The sequence below is a fragment of the Carcharodon carcharias genome, chromosome 25 (genome assembly GCF_017639515.1).
Source record: "Carcharodon carcharias isolate sCarCar2 chromosome 25, sCarCar2.pri, whole genome shotgun sequence".
NCBI lineage: Eukaryota > Metazoa > Chordata > Chondrichthyes > Lamniformes > Lamnidae > Carcharodon > Carcharodon carcharias.
The window spans coordinates 8,661,393-8,683,827 of NC_054491.1; positions in this window are offsets into that span (position 1 = coordinate 8,661,393).

The window sequence follows — 22,435 nt, forward strand, 5'->3', positions numbered from 1 at the left end:
ACGCATCCCTGGGATGACTTCCGGGCACCGTTGGAGCCCACCACAATGTTTTCTACCCTGGCTCTGGCCACAGGGGGCCCATCAGAGTCACCACCACACCCCCCCCCCCCCCCCCCCCCCCCCCCCCCCCGGCTTGGGAGGCAGTGGCAGTGGTGATCAGTGTCAATGCTGCACAGAACAGGTTGGCCATCCAGTGCAGATAGAGGATGAATCATCTCAATCGTGCTGCCAGGGTAAGGCAGCCATTTCATCACTCTAAACTCACACACACATCACACATTTACTGTCATCTCACTCCCTGCTAACTCAAGGGACATCACCACTCACTCTCTCACACGCACCCTCACATCTCCATTTGGCCTCATCTCCTCTGGAGACTGCCTTCTCAACCCTCACCCTCTTGAGGCCACTTGCACAGATCAACATGTGTCTCAACCCACACCCTTGGATACTCCCCCTTCCCCAGTAATGCCCTAGCCCTGCAGCCTCTTCCCTTGCCTGAGGCCACTTCTGCCCCTTCCCAAGAAAACCATAGCTCTACAGCCACTCCTGCCTTATGGCTGGTCTCATAAATAGAGACCTGCCCGTGAACCCCCGTAAAAGTGATGTGATGCTATTTGCTAAGCCCGGGGTTGATGTGTGTGAGTGCTGCCCGAAGCAAGGTAGGCAAACAATCCTCAAAGTGCAAAGTGTAGCTCACCAGGCACATTTCACTTATTTTTTAAAAATTCATTCATGTTTGATGTGGGCATTGCTGGCCAGGCCAGCATTTATTACCCATCCCTAACTGCCCTTGTTTAGAGGGCATTTTTAAGAGTCAACCACATTGCTGTGGGTCTGAAGTCACATGTAGGCCAGACCAGGTAAGGACAGCAGATTTCCTTCCCTAAAGGAATTAATGAACCAGATGGGCTTTTATGACAATCAGCAATTGTTTTATGGTCATCATTAAACTTGTAATTCCAGATATGGTCAGTTGTGAAACATGTTGCCATGCAATCATGCCGATATGTCCAGATGATCCATCATGGGGGGATAATTCCGGCGAGCAGATCTTATAATACTATGCAGATGTATTAAAATGACATTCCTGACATCTGGCAGCGGGAAACGTGACCCACCATTGAGGAGTGAAGCAGACAATTGCAAACTGGTTTCAACCGATCTTTGACCTACCGACCTTGTTGTCTGCTCACACCCACCATGACGCCCCACAACAATGGGGACAGAAAATTCACTATGCACTCTTTTAAAAAAAATTGTTTCTGAGCATGTGTTGTGCTAGTCTTCAAATTTCAGAGCTTGAATCCCTAGAGAATGTGGCTCAGGCATTCAGTTTACAAAAAAAAATAGCTAAAAGGAAAATGTCATCTTCTAGCCTGAAGAGTTGGTCTAATTCCAGTTGATAGGTTTAACTGAGAGCTCAGGTGTGCTTTATGGCATATTGTTATCATGAGATGTCTATGAAATTATAGGGCTTTAGGGTAAATTTTGTGAAGCTCTTCATCCCTGGTAAGGCTTTGCAAACAGCCAGTACACAATCAGAAAATCCTAGGTGCATTTTGAGCCAATAGCCATGGGGCCTTGACAAATTGGCTCAATTTGTGTCCGCTTCAGTTGCTGACTCTTGCAGCATTTTGGATCCTTTGACTCTATACACAAATTTAAACCATATTTTCCTCTGTGGAACAGTAAAGAGGTGAGAGGTTAGGAGCCATTAATGGGCTCTTCTGTTTTCATCACAGCACTGAGTCTTGCTTCCAAGCTAAGATGCAATTATAGAAATCCATGGGAAAATACTTCTTTGATAAAGACAGGAGTCAAGTTTATATTTTATTAGTAAAATGCCTTGGTGTAGGGGCTACAGTCCTTATGTAGGATGTGAATTAGGTAGGAGAAATGAAGCAAATCAAGAAATATTGTTTATATAAAACGTGGTTTCAAGGCTGTACATTAAGAAAGGGAAAAGTCATAAGAAAGGATTAGTTAAAATGGGAAATTGAACAATAAGTCTTGACTTCAACACAGTAATATGCAGAAAGGACAATAATGTAGTTTAGGAAAGGATCTGAAGATTGTAATGGAAAATATGAAGATTTTGGTGATAGAAAATATATAAACCCAATTTTTCATTAATTTGCATTGATGAATATTTTGCTTTAAAATGTTTTCACAGTTAAAGGGCCAGCGCCATCAAGTTGCTAAATTGAGTGAGGTAATTAAAAATATGATGGATTTACAATAACCTCAAAATGAATGCTGGCAATATTAGTGTATGGCTGTTCAACACATTCACAAATATTCCTTTGTTTACAATTTTAATAACAATGAACTTACTTAAAATAAATGGACCAATGCAGCTAATAAGTGGGTTAACTCCTTCAATAAAATCATGAAGGGAAGCCATGGAAAAATATTAACTTTCTTCCAGGCATCAATCACTTGCTAGCTTATGTAACATTTAATTAAATTAAAACACAGCTGCTGTGTTGCAGTAATCTTTACTGCAGCAGGTACAGCAATTACTGCAGAACAGACTTGTCTAGGCACCCAGCATGTCAGTCATAGGACAACTTCCTAAAGCAGGCTGCTTCTAACTATTCCAGGACGATGCCCCTTTACTAGGTTTTGTGCAGGCATCTAGTGTCATGTCAAAATCTGCAGTAGGAGTGATTACTCCCAGTTGCTTTGGGAGTCCCATCATTTCACCACTGCTTCTGGTACTGTTTTAAGTGTGAAAACAAAAATCTTAATTATTAGACATTTGGAGCCAAATAGTCTACAAGCATGGGTTGCCAAGTGATGATACGAACTAAATAAACCATGGATGAGAAAAGCTGAGAGACTTTGAGCTTATTGGAATTGTGCCTCTCACCTAAAAAAAGATTCAACCAATTAACTTAATTTTAAACCCTTAGTAAATATTTTGAAGCAACTCCATCTATTTGACTCACATAGTTTTTTTTGCAACAATGCAGTTGCACAATTGTTGTTTAGAGGCTCCAGAAATGTGAAAAAGAGCAAATTTACTATTTTTCTATTTATTCAGAGGTTTGAAAATGTCATAGGCTTCGACTATCAAAGGACTGAGATGAAACTGCTCTAATCTTCTAGTTGTCATTGCCTATAAATATTGGCCCAGAATGTGTGGGGTTTTGATGGTGAACTGCCATTTTCACCATTATCACCCCCTAGATTCTGACCACAACTTCAGGATTTAACGCAAGCACAGATTAACACGGAAATCCTGAAGTTGCATCTGTCATTCGCTGCTCTGCCAGAGATTGCACTGTGCACCACCCTCCCCCAGTGTAGGCAATTAGTGAATTCAATTGATCTAACTCTAACATTTCTGTTAGAAATCCCACAAAGAGTTAAACCTTGTTCTATGAGGTTGAACTGGGTTTTTAACAGCGACCCGAGTAATAACTATTGCTAAACAACAGATCTGGCTATAATAATAGAATAATAATAATAATAGAATGTTGTTAAATTTCACCAGTATGATTAATTACTAGATTCTTTAAACTATATTTTTAAAATTATTTCATTTTAATTTTTTGGTCATGGTATTCCAGCATCTATCATAACCTTGCATGTATGTCCCAATCTTTAATTTGATCTCTGTAAAAAGTTTTAAGAAGTAGATTAATTATTTGTGCTTTTTATTTGTATTTCCTGGTTGGCTGCCTGTGAGAATTCTTTAATACAATTGGCTGCTTGGGCAGCTTGCCAACATCACTGCAGCTCCATGCTGGGAATTCCAATTAACAATGCCACAAACAATTACACACCGAGAGAGGTAAAGTTCTTATCACAGAAATCATGAGGTCTCTCAGTGAGGCTTTCTTCAGGGCTTGTGGTGATTGGTGTCTCTTCACTGCTGAATGCAAATTACAGACCTTTAGGAATGAATCAAATGGACTGAAGCCCATTCAGTAATTCATCAGGAACAGCATTAACACCTAACATTTATCTGACATGCTTCTATCCAAAATGCATCACAAACTTGAAGATGGGAGCTTACTATTCAGAATGGCTCCCATCTTGACAAAAAGTTAATTCTATACCTTTTCACGATTACATTCTTATGGTTAAATATTGTTTTATTGGCATCCAGCTGTCTCTGGAGATGATGGACTGTGCACAGGTTTTGTGTTGCTTCTGCGGTAAACATTGTCAGTTCTGGCTTTTGAGGTTGGTTCATGAGTGGCTGTCCCTTCTGCAGCTGGTACAGTGAATAGTGTTGGCTCAAAACTGACTGATGTTTTTTCCTTCTTTGGGTTCTCTTTTCCGACATCATCTCATTTCTTTTGTCCTCTGCTTCTTCCATACCCTTCTGACTGCTTGTCTCTGGGTACTCCAGTCAGCAATGAGACACCAAGCATCGACTTTGATCCCAGTGAACTTGATGTCTCGTTTGCAGATATGCTTGTTTCTCAGGCATGGGTGAACTGTTGGCCTTGTGCCAATAGCTTGCTTACCATAGAGTGTGTCTTTGGAGATGTGGCTGTCATCCTTTTGGCTCACATGTCTCAGCCAAGTAAGTCGCTGCACACTCAAGAGGGCAAACATTCTGGGGCTCTCTGCACGCTGGTGTCTTGTCAGGAGATGGCCAATATTTGTCTGAGGCAGTGGAAGCTGCTTTTCTTGGATTGAATAAGTTGTCCGTGCCTTGCTGCTGTAAAGGAGGATGCTGAGAACACAAGCCTGATACACATGTAACTTTTTTTTTGCTGTTGGTCCACATTTGACTTCTCAACTTTGATATAATAGCTGCAACATTGGGAACCCTGTTGCTGATTTTGGCATCAAGGGACAGGTTGCTGGTAATTGTTGATCCATGGTATGTGAAACTGTTGATGACTTCCAGGGTGCAATGTTCATGGAAGGTGGCATCTCTATGTCCTGGCCCATAACTTTGGTCTTCCTGGTGAGGATTGTCCGTTCAAACTCCTTGCAGACCCAGGAGAACCAATCAATAAGCTGTTGCAAGTGAATTTCAGTATGGGATGCCTGTGAGGCATCATCAGCAAGCAGAAACTCACTAGGACTTTAGTCTTGGCTTGTGGTCTTGCCAAGTTGAACAGCTTACCTATGGCTCTGGCAAGCAGGTAAACACACTCATTTGAGTCACCGGAAGCAACATGGAGAAAAATTATGCCAAAGACAGTTGGTGCCAGGATGCAGCCCTGCTTTTACCCGACTACTGATCTTGAAGGCCTCTGATGATGCCCAATTATAACTGATTCAACTGTGCATGTTCTCGTGGAAAGAAGAAATGACACCCAGGAGTCGAGGCAGGTGGCCTATTTTCTGTAGTAGTCTAAAGCGTCTGCCTCTGCTGACAATGTCGAATGCCTTGGCGAGGTCTATGAAAGCAATGTAGAGCAGTCTGCGCCATTTGAGGCACTTCTGTAACTGTTGAAACTAGTTGTTCTACCAGCTCTGAAGCCACATTGAGACTCCTGGTAGATGTATGATATCAGCATTTGCAAGCTGGTCAGAGCAACGTGAGCAAAGACCTTCCCTACAATACTTAGTAAGGAGATGACTTGGTAAATGTTGCAGTCACTGTGATCCCCTTTGTTATTGTACAAGGTGACTATTTTTGCATCATGCAAGTCTTAAGGCACAAATCTTCCCGTCTAGCGGACAGACAAAAGTTCATGGAAATATTGCAGTAGGGCTGCTTTTCCATTTTTGATGATTTCAGGTTCTATACTTTCATTTCCTGGGGCTTTACCACTGTTGGTCGATGTCTTCACTATAGTGGGCTAGGTACCCAGCTCCTCCAAGACAGAGGGTATCTAGATTTTGTTTGCTGGGGACTTGCTTGTAGTTCATGAGGGCTCTCCTCCTGGTTGAAATAACTGGTTCCATTTCAGTTTAAAAAGCCTCAAACCAGTCAGCATTCCCCTGATCTCTTTTCCCATAGGCAGTGAGTGCAGAGCTATAGATGATGTGGCACAGATGATCCCACTTTGACACTACATTCTGGCTTTGGGTGTTGTTGTCTGGAGGAGCTTGCTTGAGGGTGCTGAGGAACGACTGGGTCCTTCCTGGGTTAGTGGTAGGACAAGTGTGGATCTGGAAATGAGCATTTTTCTCGGAGTGGAAAAGTTTCCTTGCCTGAAACCTGACCTTGCTACACAACGAGGGCGGGGGGTGGGGGGGGGGGGTCAATGTCACAGTTACTGTTTTCATAGCTATGAGTGATGAGGACAATGTAGAAGGTGGTACGCCTGGTGTTGATGAGATCTAGCTGGTGCCATTGGGCTAATCTTGGACACCTTTTGGCATAGCTTGGTTTAGAACTTGCTGTTCATTACACAGAGTCCATGATAGCAGTATAGCTCCATCAACCTCTGTCCATTTTTGATCATTTTTATGATTCCCTGGTGTCCTATGCACATTGATCAAGCTGTGTAGTCAGTACCCACCCTTGTGTTGAAGACCCCGGAAGATACAGTCTCTCAGCATTGAATTAAACTACTTTGCTGAAATTGTATTTTTGTCTCTGTTGCATCTACTATTCCATGTGTAATTTCTAGTTTGTACCAGCATGATTTGCCTGTTAATTTATGCTGACTCTGACTGATATTAAAATGAAAGTTACAAAAAGTGAAACTTTATCCAGTAATTTCTTCACTTGGAAGTCATAGAGTCACAGAATCTTTACTGTGCAGAAGGAGGTCACTTGGCCCATTGAGTCTATACTGGCTCGCTGAAAGAGAAATCTACCTAATTCCACTCCCCTGCCTTATCCCCATAACCTGCACATACTTTATTTTCAGATAGCAATCCAATTCCGTTTTGAATACCTTGGTCGAACCTGCCTCCACCACCCTCTCAGGAATAAAAACAAAAAACTGCGGATGCTGGAAATGCAAAACAAAAACAGAAACACCTGGAAAAACTCAGCAAGTCTGGCAGCATCGGCAGAGAAGAGCAAAGTTGACGTTTCGAGTCCTCATCACCTTCAACAGAACTAAGTAGAAATAGGAAAGGAGTGAAATATAAGCTGGTTTAAGGCGGGGGGGGGGGGGGGGGGGGGGGGGGGGGGGGGGGGGGGGGGGGGGGGAGGGGGGTGGGGGGGGGGGGGGGGGGGGGGGCGGGGGCGGTGGCTGGGGGGGCGGTGGCGTGGAGAAGTTGGGGGGTGTGTTGTTGGGACAAGCAAGCAGTTTTGGTTATCTCCTCCTATCACTGCTTGCTTGTCCCAACAACACCCCCCACCTTCTTCCCTCCGCCCTTACACGAGCTTATATTTCACCCTTTTCCTATTTCTACTTAGTTCTGTTGAAAGGTCATGTGGACTTGAAACGTCAACTTTGCTCTTCTCCACCCTCTCAGGAAGTTTGTTCCAGACTCCAACTACCCTTTGGGTGAAAATTTTTTTCCTCACATCACTTCTATTCCTTTTGCCCATTATTTTGAATCTGTGCCCTCTAGTTCTTGATGTACTCTTAACAGGGAAGAGTTTCTCTCTATTTACCCCTTATACCCTTCAGGATCTTGAATGCCTCTATCAAGTCTCCAAGGAAAACAGACCCAACCTTTTCAATCTATCCTCAAAGCTACAGTTCTATCTCTGGAATCATTCTTGTGAATCTCCTCTGTGCTCTCTCCAATGCCTTCACATCCTTCTTCAAGTATGGCACCCAGAACTGGATGCAGTACTCCAGATAAGGCCTACTAGTGTCTTATACAAGTATAACATGACCTCCTTGCTCTTGTACTCCATGCCTCCATTAATAAAACCTAGGATTTCATATTCTTTATTAACTACTCTCTCAACATGCCCTGCCACCTTCAATAACTTATGTACATATACGCCAAGGTCCCTTTGTTCCTGCACTTTCTTGAGAGTTTCTCCCTTTATTTTACACTGTCTCTCCACATTCTTCCTGCTAAAATGAATCACCTCACACTCTCTACACTGAACTTTATCTGCCACTTGTCTGCCCATTCACCAATATGTCTATGTCCTTTTGAAGTTCAAGACTATTCTCATCAGTTGACCATGCTTCCAATCTTCATATCATCTGCAAATTTTGAAATCATGCTCTACACCTACAGTCCAGGCCATTAATATATATATCAGGAAGAGCAAGGGTCCCAACACTGACCCCATGGAGAACTCCACTACAGATCTTCCTCCAATCTGAAAAACAACCATTTATCACTACTCTGTACTCGGTAAATTTAGTTATTTTGGTTTATGTATCTCTATGGAAATTGTAATGGGGCGAAAGAGAAAATAATAGAAGTAGAAGTCAATGATAATAATAGACAAATGCTTCATGCTTTCTCTATTTGCTAGTTTCACACATGTTAAACCAACATTAGTTCCTACTCAGGTTATTCGGAACTAGTGCTTAGTTTGGGTTTTAAGGGCCTGGTTATTTTAGGCAGAAGTGAAAATTACCTCAGAAGTTTGAGAGCAAAGGTCTACACAGCTTTATATCCAGGAACTCAAAATGTGGCACTCTACTATATATATTATGTCTGATAGAACTTTGTAGCATTTATGCTAAAGATAGAATGATTTTAACTCTCATTAAATCTTGCATGGTGGGTCAGAGAAAACTCTGTTTTTCGAACAAGGGGTATGTTATGAATAAAGTACGATGACGAAAGTAAGCAAGACCTTTAAGATATTATAGAAGGTTAAGTGTTTGCTTCTATATCTGCCTCTTTCTTCATAGGTTTTTCCATATTCCAACTATTCTTTGGCTACTTCATAGGCTTCTTCCAGTGGTGTTCGACAAGAAAGTGTAAACCAGCACTCGGGCAGTGGAGATGGGGGGTGAGGTGGGGGTGGTGTGGGGTGAGGGGGTAGCATCTTAATGTTTTATTTCTCACTCTTAATGGTGGGAAATACCTTGTTAAAATGGAAAATTGTGTGTGAAATCAGCTGCTACAAAATCTTAAGCTTACCACAGCATGATAAGAGACTGTTGTGACATAAATTCACTACATCACTTGACTATCCTGAGTGATATTCTGGTAAAGATTGTTCCAACCTACTTGCAGAAGGTTTTACTCACTGAAAATGCAGGTTGCAATAGGCCATTGAACGGGACCCAATTTTATGGGGATCCAACTGTAACATGGTCACAGAATGGAGCTTGCATCCATTCCTACCAACCCACTGATGTTATCCAACCAAATGTTTCAGAACACTCACAAAACTGTACATCCAAATGTCAATCCTTTTCACAATCTTTTGGTCACAGTGAGGATTTTACCGTTAGATTTTGTTTTTATTTCAATTTTGGAAGCAAGTTGAAAACCAACATCATTGATAGTCACGTTTGTTAGTTCACTTGTGGTGCTGAAACTACCAGAAGATCAAGTCATGGGAAAATAACAATAACAGATGATTGGTAATGCTTGAAAAAGCAGCTCTCTGACCTTTTATGGCACTTTAAATAGCACAATATGAATAAAACTGTGGGAAAAATCAGTGTGAACTGATTCACAGGCAAATCTGTAGCTCAAAACTGAGTTAGATGAGTTCTAATTTAACTATATCCACCAATTCTCCTTTTCAGGGCCTCAGAGAGCTTTTATTCCAGGTAGTAAATCTCAGTTTAGCAAGGGTCCAACCAGGGAGGGTTAACACCCTGAAACTTATTGGGAAATTTTTGCTCCTGGATAGTAACATCATTTTTCAGAATCATTCTCATGCCTAAAAGTTTAACTTTGGTTTGTATGGAATAGTGATCATCCGATACAGCTCTCTGGAGTAGCAACAGCAGTAGTTAAAATGACAGCATCTTTGTAGAAAGCTGTTTGGCAAAAGTATTTTTGTTTGAGAAAGTGCAAAGACGAATGAGTCATTTCTTGCAAAAATTACTTGCTGAATGATCCGTCTCAACTTGGATTACTTCAGAGCATTTAAATAAACAGTGGAGATCCGCTGAGTAATTATTTATTAGACAGTGCTCCTTTAGGTAATTAAAAAGGAAAAATAACATGGTATACCTCTTTGGGAGACTTGATTCCACAATTAAATGCTGGTAATTTGCTCATATTAGATACTGCAGATGTAAACAGGTGAACCCTGCCTGGTACAGTTCAGCTCATTTTATGGGCCCTGTGATATGAACACCAGCACAGGTTCAAATTAACACTCATTGTTTTGCTTTAATCAATTCTGTCCCATGCTTCAAAACTAAGGACCTACTTACTATTTGGTCTTCCCTTCTTCCTACCAACTATGGGCTTTTAACCCAAATTTCACAGCATCCACTCGCTGCTTTCTGATTCCCTTCTTTCCTCCTACACCTTCCAGTCTCAGCAAAGTCCTGAAATATGGTCAGATGGGTGATTTTGTCTGTATTAAACCTGTAAAGCAGGTACAACAAGGGCCAATTTCTGGGATCAGCATTCCATGCTCGAAGTATACCTGAAAATGTCAAGCTCAACATTGGATTGGGTCATTTTTTTCAGCAACCCACTGTGGCCAGCTAAAATAGGTATTAGGCCTCTAACATATTTAACCAAGAGCCTGAGGCCTGTTTTAGCCTGCTTCCTCTGTGAAATTGGGTACCCAAGAGTAGTGTGGGCCTGCTCTGCTCACTATTCTTAAGTAGTCAATGTGGATACCATAAAAAAAGGTGAGTTTTCTTTATGGAGAAGTTTCAAGATCCATTCTTACAGCACCTGGAGGAGCAGCAGTGCAAACCCTACTCCACAACACCTCTGATTTTCGAGGCAAGTGGTCCCATATAGATCTTCTTAAAATGGTGAGCTGGCTGTGGAGGCATATTAAAGAATCATGAAACCAAATTTCAGGTTGGCCTTGGTCTCTTGGTTAGGGTTCGCACTTGGTGCACAGCTTCTATTTCAGGCCCAAAATTTTATTTGCTCTTGTGATCTTTTCACAAGCATTACTTTTTTTTAAAGAAAGCTAAATGCAGTCACTACTATTATATTTTCACCACAGTTAGAAGAGAGCTTTTAAGCTGTACTATGCTTATGAGGATTGAACAGTTCATAAAGTAAATTCTCTGTATAAATCTAAGGTTCTACGCGCTGTTAACACTATGCCAGTAACATTGCTCAAATATAACCTGAGGTCTACTAATAACTAGTAATTCATAAATCTTAATCAGTTTAGCAGAGGTTATTGATGTAACACATATTTTGGTGTAAATTTGTTTCATAATCTGGTTATTAATATTTACAGTGCTTCTAGAACTCTTTTGTTTCTTGCCCTGGGGAACATACAACATGGAACAGACTATCAATGCTTCATGTTAAGAATTAGGCCACATGTCTCTTTTTATAGGGATATAAGGCAGTGTTATTGTAGCTGGCTTTCATTTAACTAACTTTAGTTCCAATTTTGTACATTCATGCTTGAAGATTTCCTAAACCTTAACAGTTCCTTCAAATGACTAACACTTTTCAAGTTGTATATACTGTTAACTTTGTAAGACTTTGATATTTGTGTATAACAGAAGTTGACATAAACATCACCAAACTTAGTGGAACGCCAATGCCAACACAGGTTTTCGAAATGTTAAAGTGTCAAACTGTTACAGTATCTTTTTTCCCTGAAGACATCCCAAAGGACTCCACAGGAACGACAACCAGAGGTCAAGCATAACTCGATTGTCAGGTGAAGCAACATAACACAGCTTCCCAGAAGCTCCACCCCAAGATGGTGTCTACCTCCCTTTGTCAAATCTTAGTTGCAAGGGTCCTGCATGAATTGAGCCATGCGCTTTTCTTTTACTAAATGCACACCATTAAACCATTTACATTTGGCATTAACAGCGAGTGATAGCAAGCTATTCTCCACAGCTGAGCCCAAATATGTCATCACCCAATTACCTCCTATATACATTTTTTAGTGGTGATTACCAAATAATGATCAGTTGCATGAAATAAAACCAGAAAATTCTGGAAATATTCAGTTGCGCAGAAGCACCTGTAGAGAGAGAAACAGAATTATTTCAGGTCGATGGTCTTTTATCAGAGCTGGGATAAGTTACAAAGGTAATAGGTTTTAAGTAGGTCAAATGGTGGAGAGTGGAAAAAGAACAAAAGGGAAGGTCTGTGTTAGGATGGGAGACAGGAAACATTAAATGAAAAAAAGAGTTGGTGCAACAGACCCTAAGGAAATAGTAATGGGACAAGTAAAGAAACAAAAGATAAAAGCAAAATACTGTAGATGCTGGAAATCTGAAACAAAAGAACAAACGGGAAGTATTGGACTCGAAATGTTAATTCTGTTTCTCTCTCCACAGTCGCTGTTAGACCTGCTGAGTTGTTCCAGCATTTTCTGTTTTTGTAGAAACAAAAGATCTGTCCAGCTGGAGATTGTTAATCAATAACACACATGCCCAAAAGCAAAAAGAATAGAAAAAAAATGGAAAAACCAGATGCAAAGAAAAGGAATCAAAATGGAGTAGAGTTCATGGTTTGAAGTTGTTGAATTCAGTGTTGAGTCTGGAAGGCTCTAAAGTGCCTTCTTGAAAGATGCTTTGAGTTTTATTAGAATATTGTAATTGGCCACAGCACTTCTGGACTAGATGGTTTAAAATCAACTCCAAATGTTAAGTTTGAAATGTGTTTTGGTCATTTTGAAGTTCTTTGGTGGTAAATCGGTTAAATTAGTTACCGTCTGAAATTGGGCATGGGGTTCACAATGCGTGATTAACTCGTGCCCATTGAGTGGAATGCAGGCAGATTGCTGACTTCATGTTGCCTGCTCAGTATAATTTCTGTGTAGTATCCAATTGCTTCCCGCCATCTGAGGTCAATTAATTCAGATCCGGACCTTCCTGGCCAGAGATGTCCTGTATAATGCCAACTGTGCCATGAAGCATGTTTTCTAACAAGTTTTCCAAAGACTTCATTTTAGCAAATCTGTTGTAAGGCCATTTTTTGTTCAGTTCAACATGTGATGCTCCCAGCAATGTCTATTCTAATGCTGGTTGAATGCAGCAATGCACTAAGATTCTTTACAAAAAGATCCTCTACACTTTGCATTGGTGACAAAACTTAATCCATTTACGGCAACAATGTGAACAGAACAAGTTTCTCTGTTAGCTCCGTTAGTATGAAGTCAATGAAATGATTTATTGTGCTTCTATTTTAAGCAACAAATATTGCTATTGGATTTTCCATTGGCATTACATAATACTTTCATTGTCAGATGAGTAAACTAGCTGTTGGATGAACAAACTAACCTTCATCCAACCCAAGCTGATTCCAACCGTTTAAAGTGAAAGCAGATCAACACCAAACTAATATTTAAGTCAAAACCAATCATACAGGTAAAATTACGGCTCAACTAAAAGGTTTCTTGTAACAATTTCCATCAATTGCAACCCTCCCAAACCACGATGATTGAAGTCAGGCTGTGGCCCAGCCCGAAGAACCAGCCAAGTTTATGTGGGTTTGACTTTACATCCCATTATTGTAACAAAGATCCCATTGCTTCAAAGGCCAAATCCTTCAGGGCACATCTGGACCTACTTCTCATTATGAGGTTCGGATGGAGTGCTAGGCACAGTTGAGCAAGATAAAAGCAGATGATCAAAAATAATTGTGAATTTGCAGGTAGAGCACTATGCTCCAACCTACATCCAGCATTAGAGTCAAATCAAATGACTGAAATCAGGAAAATAGGACATTTTCAGTTGTCAGAATTAGATAATTTTGCACAAGATCAAATTATTCCTCTTAAGAATACCATGCTTGAAAGGGCGATGGAATCAAATTCAATAATAACTTTCAAAGGGGAATTATATAAGTGTTTGAAATGAAGCATTCTGAAAGGAATTATCACCTGACCTGTGTTGTTCTATGAATCTATTAACAGATACTTTTTAAATACTTTAACCTCTTCAGTATCATGTCACTATACTGCTTAGCAATTCTAAGTTATTTTACAACCTGTAGAACAATAGAGAGAGAGAGAAATCTGAGACAGGAGAGAGATGCAGATGTTACATAAAATTGCTGGGATGGCATCTGCAATACTGCATTGACTGTGTTGCAGGATGTCAGTCAATATTTATCTAAGTTGACCTGCTTTGTCATGGCTTCCCCTGTCCTGACACCTCTTCAAAACAGAGTGGATGGTTTTGGAGCTACTGTGCTGATTTGGTAATTACTCCACTGAGAATTGCATAGTCCTGCAAGCCCCCTATCAATGTTAATAGAATCCAAGCTGGTTGGTGAAGTCAAAGCCAAGACACAGAGCTGTTCTTTACTGACAGAGTTTAATGATTTTGTTCAGTCTCATAGCCTTCGCCTCACACCCTGTGTCCCAGCTGTCCCCCACTTATATATGCTCAAGTACTTAAGTAGACAATGTCCTTCACCCATGTATCCTAGCAATATAATTAACATGCCAGTAACAATCAACACTTATTCCCCTTGTGTTCTCACATAGGTGACTAGATTAATGAATGCCTTTCCTCCCATAGAAGTTAATGGAGACTATCAATATTTATTATTTTGTTGAGTATTCTCTTGTTATTTAAAATATCTTATCCAACTCTCCCAAAGGTATCACCATCTTAATGGGGCATGGTTCCTTGTGCATCATCATCACCCCAAAATAGCCAATAGTTACCCAAACCTGGATAATGGGTGTTGCCCCCTCTTCGACCATGAACATCACCGTCAAAATTTATTGCTTAAAACCATCGTCACTTGTCCATTACTTCTTTCCTCAACCTGGTCACCATGATGCCAGTTGCAACATCTTTATTGTTTTCTTGGCTGAAATCAGTAAATCAACAAAGAGTAGGGTCAAATATGTGATCTTCCTAATCTGTTTAGCTAAGACAGCTCCACCTAGATAAACTAATTGGACTATCAAGGCTATAACAATTATTTCTAAATGCTAAGCTTGAAATGTTTTTTTGGCAATTTTGAAATTGGTTAGCCTCTGAAAATGGGGATTGGGTTTGTGATGTGCAATTAACTCATGTTCATTCAGCAGAATGCAGGGCTGTCTGCTCATTATAGTGATTTTTCTTGCAGCCAGGGCTATCCGTGCTGCTCATTGGCTGCACCTATCAGCACGGATTCTAATTGTAACTAAGTAGTAACATTATGATGCCCCCTCCTCTTTTACCTCCTTCCCTGTCTCACCTGAAGATCCTGTACCCTGGAATATTGAGCTGCCAATCCTGCCCCTCTCTCAACCATGTCTCAGTGACAGCAATGACATCATACTTCCATATGTTAATCTGTGCCCTCAACTCATCTGCCTTATTCATCAGGCTCCTTGCATTAAACTAAATGCCATCCAACCTTGCCAAACTCCCATATGCTTTAACTGGCCTATAATTTCTATGTCTTCTGGACTCATTTGCTCTCTCTTCTAATTTTGGCTGTGTATCTCCCCCAGCTGAACCTCCTCTCAGGATCCCATGCCCCTACCAAGTTAGTTTAAACCCTCTCCAACAGCACTAGAAAACCTCCCCACAAGGATGTTGGTCCCATTCTGATTCAGGTGCAACCTGTCCACCTTGTACAGGTCCCACCACCCCCAGAAACAGTCCCAATGTCCCAGAAATCTAAAGCCCTCCCTCCTGCACCATCTCTCCAGCCATGCATTCATCTGGACTAACCTCTTATTTCTATACTCACTAGTGCATGGCACTGAAAGTAATCCAGAAATTACTACCTTCGAGGTCCTGCTTTTTAATCTGTTTCCTAGCTCCCTAAATTCTGCTTGCAGGACCTCATTGCTCTTTTTACCTTTCTACCAATATGTACCATGATCACTGTCTGTTTGCCTTCCCCTTTTAGAATGCCCTGAAGCTGTTCAGTGACATCCTTGACCCTGGCACCAGGGAGGCCACATACCATCCTTGAGCCACATCTATGGCTGCAGAAATGCCTGTCTGTTCTCCTTACTATTGAGTCCCCATACCACTATTGCTCTTCCCCTCTTTTTCCTCCCCCCTTGTGCAGCTGAGCCACTCACAGTGCCATGAGTGTGGCTGCACTCCCCAGAGGAACCGTCATTCTCACCCTTTTCCAACACAGAAAAACGGTTCTTGAGCGAGATGCACCCTGGGGATTTCCTGACTACTTGCCTGACACCTTTCTTCTGACTGAAGGTCACCCATTCCTTCTCTGCCTGCACTTCTTTAAGCTTTGGGGTGACCACGTCTAAAAACGTGCTATCCATGAAACTTTCAGCCTCGCGGATGCATCTCAATGCCTTCAGTTGCCGCTCAAGTTCCAAAACTTGGAGCTCAAGTAGCTGCAGCTGGTGGCACTTCCTGCACACGTGGTCAGTCAGAGTGTAAGGAGCATCTAGGGCTTCCCACAAGTTGCAGACAGTACATAACATGGGACTGAGCTGCCCTGCCATGCCTCTAGATGATAAAAAAACCTTACTTTAAGTTAAATACAGTAAAGAAACATTAAATTATTTATGTACTTTAAATAAAAACTAGAACCCTCACCTTTCCTTACCTTAATCTATTTTAAACTGGAGAAAAACTGAAAAAAACTGGAGTAAAACACTTACCCACTACTCACCAATCAACTCTTACCTTTGTGCTGATGTCACTTTTTGAAGCTTCCCCACACTTGTGCTGGTTTTGATCTCTCCGCTGCTCTCTCATGCTGTCTTGTGATGTCATTCTTATTATTTTCAACAAGAACTGACTGCAGGACACTCTTCCCAGACTGCTTCACCACAGTACTGACTGCAGGATACTCTTTCCAGACTGCTTCACCGCGATGCTGACTGCAGGACACTCTTCCCAGACTGCTTCACCACGGTGCTGACTGCAGGATACCCTTTCCAGACTGTTTCACCGTGATGCTGATTGAAGGACACTGGAAGGGGAGATAAAATGTTACAGATTGACATAAACCATTTGGGGCCAGACTTGGAGGAGCTCTGAGTGAGGAAGCACTTCAGTTTACATTGTTGAGCTTGCAAAGTCTGTCCTTGTTCTAGTCTAGGGAGGGGGAGTGCATGTCTGGCCAGTCTCAGTTGTGCCCAGCATGTTGTGTGCAGGGCGTGGTCTTAACATCATGCACCTCAGTCCGCAGGGTTTCTGGAATCATAATGGGCTGCAGTTGGCACATTCATTCAGGGGAGGCATCTGCAGCCTTCAGATGGGGAAATGGCATTGTGGGGGTATGTGAGGCTGCGGGAGGGGGGTGGTATGTGTTTAACTGTGTAAGTGGCCTCAAGATGGGGATGGGTGAGGTCCACATGGGGCATTGGCACATCCACTTCAAAATGTCCAGGGGCTTACAAACGGATATGCACCTCAAACACAGTGGGATCAAGGAATACAGGTGGAGGATTGAGAAGTCTGTGAGGGAGGGAAACCTGAACATAAAGCTCCTGTGGGAGAAGGGGAGGTGTTTCCATACTCACACAGGGAGGGTCCCCAAGTGGTCTGTTAGTGGGAGTTCTGCATGATGATCTTCCAACCTGCAGCGATGGTGCAGTGCTAAATTAAAATGAGGAGAAGCACTGCTGGTGAGGGCTCTGCAGGCAGGATTGGAGGGCCGTTGCAAGCATTGGCAGGAGGCAGGGGATTAAAGGGACACTGAACAGTGCATCATCCAAATGAGGAGAGAGGCACAGCCAAGACATATTAGGAGCCATTCAGTGACAATACAGAGAATCAGGAAAGTGAAGCAATAAAGCCCATTCATGCGAAACTAATCCTGCAACGTGGCACTAATCAATCTCCTTGTTTTACCCCTCATTCACAGCATGAAAATTCCTCAGAGTCATAATGAACTCCAGAACAATTGGGCGAATGGACAAGCTCCAGAAACCTGTTAGCAAGTTGGTGCTGGATGGTTCACTTAAGAGAAGCCTCATGTCCCCCTCAAATAATCTCATTTCCTGAATGAACATTTACCCTCATGTTTATTCCCAAGAGTGTGGCATTAGAGTGCAGTGAATGAGGTTCCCAGAAACTGGGCTGAAAGCAGCACATCCAAGCGCTTGGCCAAAGCAATGTCATTGCAGTCGGTCATGTTGGGTGTTTGGGGGGATCCTTGATATGCACTCCGCACTGGCTGTCGTTTCCATAATACCATAAGACCATAAGACATAGGAGCAGAAGTAGGCCATTTGGCCCATCGAGTCTGCTCAGCTATTCAATGAGATCATGGCTGATCTGGTAATCCTCAACTTCACTTTCCTGCCTTTTCCCGATAACCCTATCTCGGCCTTGAATATACTTAATGACCCAGCTTCTACAGCTCTCTGTGGTAAAGAATTCCACAGATTTACTACCCTCTGAGAGAAGAAATTACTCCTCATCTCTGTCTTAAATGGGTGACCCCTTACTCTGAGATTATGTCCTCTGGTCCTACAATTTCCCCCAAGGGGAAACAATCTCTCAGCATCAAAAACAAAAGATACTGGAAAAATTCAGCACATCTGACAGCATCTGTGGAGAGAGAGACAGAGATAACATTTCCCTCTCAGCATCCACAAACACTTAAGAATCTTATGTTTCAATAAGGTCACCTTATTGAAATTATATCTTCTAACCTCAATGAGTACAGGCCAACCTACTCAATCTCTCTTCATAAGAAAATTCCTCCATACCCAGCATCAACCTAGTGAACCTTATCTGGACTGACTCCAATGCTATCTTTCCTTAGATAAGGGGACAAAAACTGTTCACAGTATTCTAGGTGTGGTATAGTTTTAGCAAGACTTCCTGCTTATTATACTCAATTCCCTTTGAAATTAAGGCCAACATTCCATTTGCCTTTTCTATTACCTGCTGAACTTGTATGTTAGCTTTTTGTGATTCACGCACGAGGACCCCCAAATCCTTCTGTGTTGCAGCTTTCTGCAGTCTTTCTCCATGTCAATAATATTCAGCTCCTCTATTTCTTCTACCTCACATTTTCCCACCTTATATTCCTTCTGCCAAGTTTTTGCCCACTCACTTAGCCTGGCTATATCCCTCTGTAGACTCCTTGTGCCATCCTCACTACTTGCTTTTCCACCTATTTTTGTGGAAACTTGATGATAGTAAATTTACTTCCCTCATCCAAGTTATTAATATCTATTGTAAAAAAGTGTGGCTCCAGTGCTGATCCCTGTGGCACTCTCCTAGTTATTGGTTGCCATTCTGAAAATGCCCCCCTCATCCCAACTCTCTGTCTTCTATTAGTTAGCCAATCCTCTATCTATGCTAATATGCTACCCCAATGCCATGGGCTCTTATCGTATTAAGTACCTTTATGTGCGGTACTTTATCGAACACCTTTTGGAAATCCAAATATATTACATCTACTGGTTCCCCTTTATTTATCTTGCTTGCTACCTCCTCAAAGAATTCTAATAAATTTGTCAGGCATGATTTCTCCTTCATGAAGCCATGCCGACTCTGCTTGATTAGATTGTGCATTTCTAAATGCTCTGCTACTACATCCTTTATAATAGACATTTTCCCAATGATGGATGTTAAGCTAACTGGCTTACAGTTACCTGTTTTTCTCTCCCTCCCTTTTTGAATCAGAGTGATACATTGGCAGTTTTCCAATGCTCTGGGACTTTTCCAGAATCTAAAGATTCGTGGAAGATTACTACCAGTGCATCCACTATCTCTGTAGCTACTTCCTTTAATATCCTAGGATATTAGATACTTCAGAGGTAAGTAGTTGCCAACACAAGAACAAAGTCCTTGAACCCACATTCACTGACATGTCATTGACAGAAAGAGGAGCCTTGGAGACTATTTCTGACTTTTGACTATTTCTCATCGATACTGCAGAGAGGAGACAATCAGGAAGATGGAGGCTGGATTTATCGCTGCCTGAATTATCGCTTATAGGCAGAAAAGAAGAAGAAGGAGAAGATTGTGATAGAAGTGCCTGGCTCACCAAGAGGAGGAACAAAACCCTCAAGGCCAAGGGCCAGCAGGGGTCCTTCTGGGTGCAGAGGATGAGGCTCACAGAGACATCCTGCATAGGCAGCTCGCAAGACACAGGGTTTACAGAACTCGCATGTCTTATCTTCAGATAAGCAAGAGCCAGTGTCACTGATGGCTCCACATGTCAGTGATTGGGTGATTCAAATTTGCCACATTCTCCAGGGGTTGATGCCACGGGGATTTGAAGGGCATCCATTGCCTGGGGCCATAAACGTAACGGCTGCTCTGAACTCATACACCAGTGGCTCCTTTCAGGTCTCCACTGGAGAATGATCTGGGAAAGGCCCATACACTTCATAGATGAGAGGTCCATGATAGTGACATCTGCGATAAGTGGGGCAGGGTATCACACCTGATTGACAGCAACACAGCTCATCATAAAAAGGAGGCATAAACAAGTGGAGATGTGAAATGGGTGTGATTCTATTTACATTTGTGTAGATTATATACATGTTGTGAACACCCATGACACTGTTATGCTGCTAAGGGCAGAATCATGCCAGATTTGCGCTAAGTGCAGTAGCCGGCAGGAAAAATGACTATTTGCCCATCGGCTGCAATGTTGGCTTTTCACACTATATTGTCCCAAAATTGCCACATTAATTGTGCATTCTTGGGAAACACGCTGTTTAGATGGCGGGTGCTCTCTCATTCACCCGCCACACCGTCACCACAATGCTTCATCGCGCCAGGTGCCGCATTTAAAGTTGTGCTGCGCACACACACCTCTCAGTGCTTCCAGCGCAGGATTGCTGCACAGAGGGTAGGATGGCACCGAAAGGCAAAATGAATGCAGCCCCGCGGTTTAGTGCTGTGTCCCTCGAGTGCCTTTTGGATGCTGTGGAGGCCCGCCACGATGTCCTCTAACCCTTGTTCTGGCTGCAGGATTGGCAGCAACCTCAATAATCCAGCATGGGAGCTGGTGGAAGCAGTGATTAGCACCAATGCCCAGTAAAAGAGGGCAGCCACCCAGAGCCACAACAGGATAATGGTCTCATCCATTCCATTAGGGTAATTCACTTTTCTCATCTCTCTTAACCCACACACTCACAAACCCATCACACATCCACAGGGATCTCAAGCCTCAAGGGACAACACCACTAACTCTCTTACACTCTCTCACATCTCTATCAGGCTCATATCCTCTCGAGTTTGCATCCTCCTCCTGTCCATAGCTCCACTCACCACAAAAACATTCCACGCAGTGTCATGTGTCCTGCTCACATCTCTCACATCTCTCCATCTCTTTCCACGCAGGAGAAGCTGGCTCACAACAGCAGGAAGAGGTCCCAGACCAGGGTTGGAGTGGCCCATTTTCAGCTCCTCACTCGCTTTGAGGAGTGTGCCATCACATTGACTGGTGTAAACATGGACTGTGTCTGCGGTGACAGTGAGGTTGGCAGCGAACACCCTCGTGAGGGTCCTGCACCACATCATCCCTCTCTCAACACAAGCTCTCTACCCTGCATTTGACTCTGCTGCCATGCACTAATTATCTCTACTTTGGTTCACAGGGAGCTCTGCCAAGCGATCGACACCCTCAGCCAGCCATTCCCTCAGCTCCATCCAGGTCCTCACCTAACCAGTCAAACTGCTTACCCACACCCTCCACCAGCAGAGAGATATACACCTCGGTGGGACCTAGATCTAGACCAGGCTCAGGTTCACAATCTGGTGGTCACCGCACGGACACGTGTCCACAGCAGAAGGAGGCAGGTATGACCGAGCTCCCTGGCACTCAAAGGACTGCTGGGGAAGAGGCAGCTATGAGGTCTGAGTCAGGTGACAAACCTCTGGATTTGGCCTTCCAACTTATCATGGAGAGTCAGCAGAAGGCGGCGGAACATCATGCAGAGCTGTTGGAAGCCCTCAACGGAGTGGCTCATGACTAGGAGGAGTGCTTCTGCCTACTCACTGATGAAGTGGTGCCCACATGTGCGGGAATGGAAGTCTCATGGAGAGGATGGTAGATGCCTGGTCCAGCAGAACGTGGAGATGTGTGCGGACCTTCACTCCATCGTGGGGGCCAGTAGGTGAGTTCCTGCTGTGGCAACACGCGAGGGAAGTGGGCACCTTGACGTCCCTCCAGGTGCTCCTTCCCCTCAAGGAGTCAGGCCGGGGCTCCTGGACACATGAAGGGAGGAAAAGCGGTAGCTGTACACCCCTGGTCCTCCACTCAGTAATATCAGAGGTTATCCTTTCTCTCTGAGTCCCCTTTACCTGTGAGGCTCTCAGCCTTGTCCTCTGCCACCGCATGCAGATCTTTCACATATCATAATCACCTCAATGTCCTGAGCATTTTCAATGCTGCCTGCTGGGGTTCACTTTCAGTTGTCCATCTGAGTTGACCTGCATCTCTGTCCACCCACCGAACACTCTCCCATTCAGCACGAGATCTTGCCCACCATGACTCTCATTTCACTTTTGATTTAGGCAGCATGGTTGTGATATTGTATTTCATTTGCTCCCCCAGTCACCCATTTCCTTTCCCCCATCACTGTCGTTCTCCCCAGCGT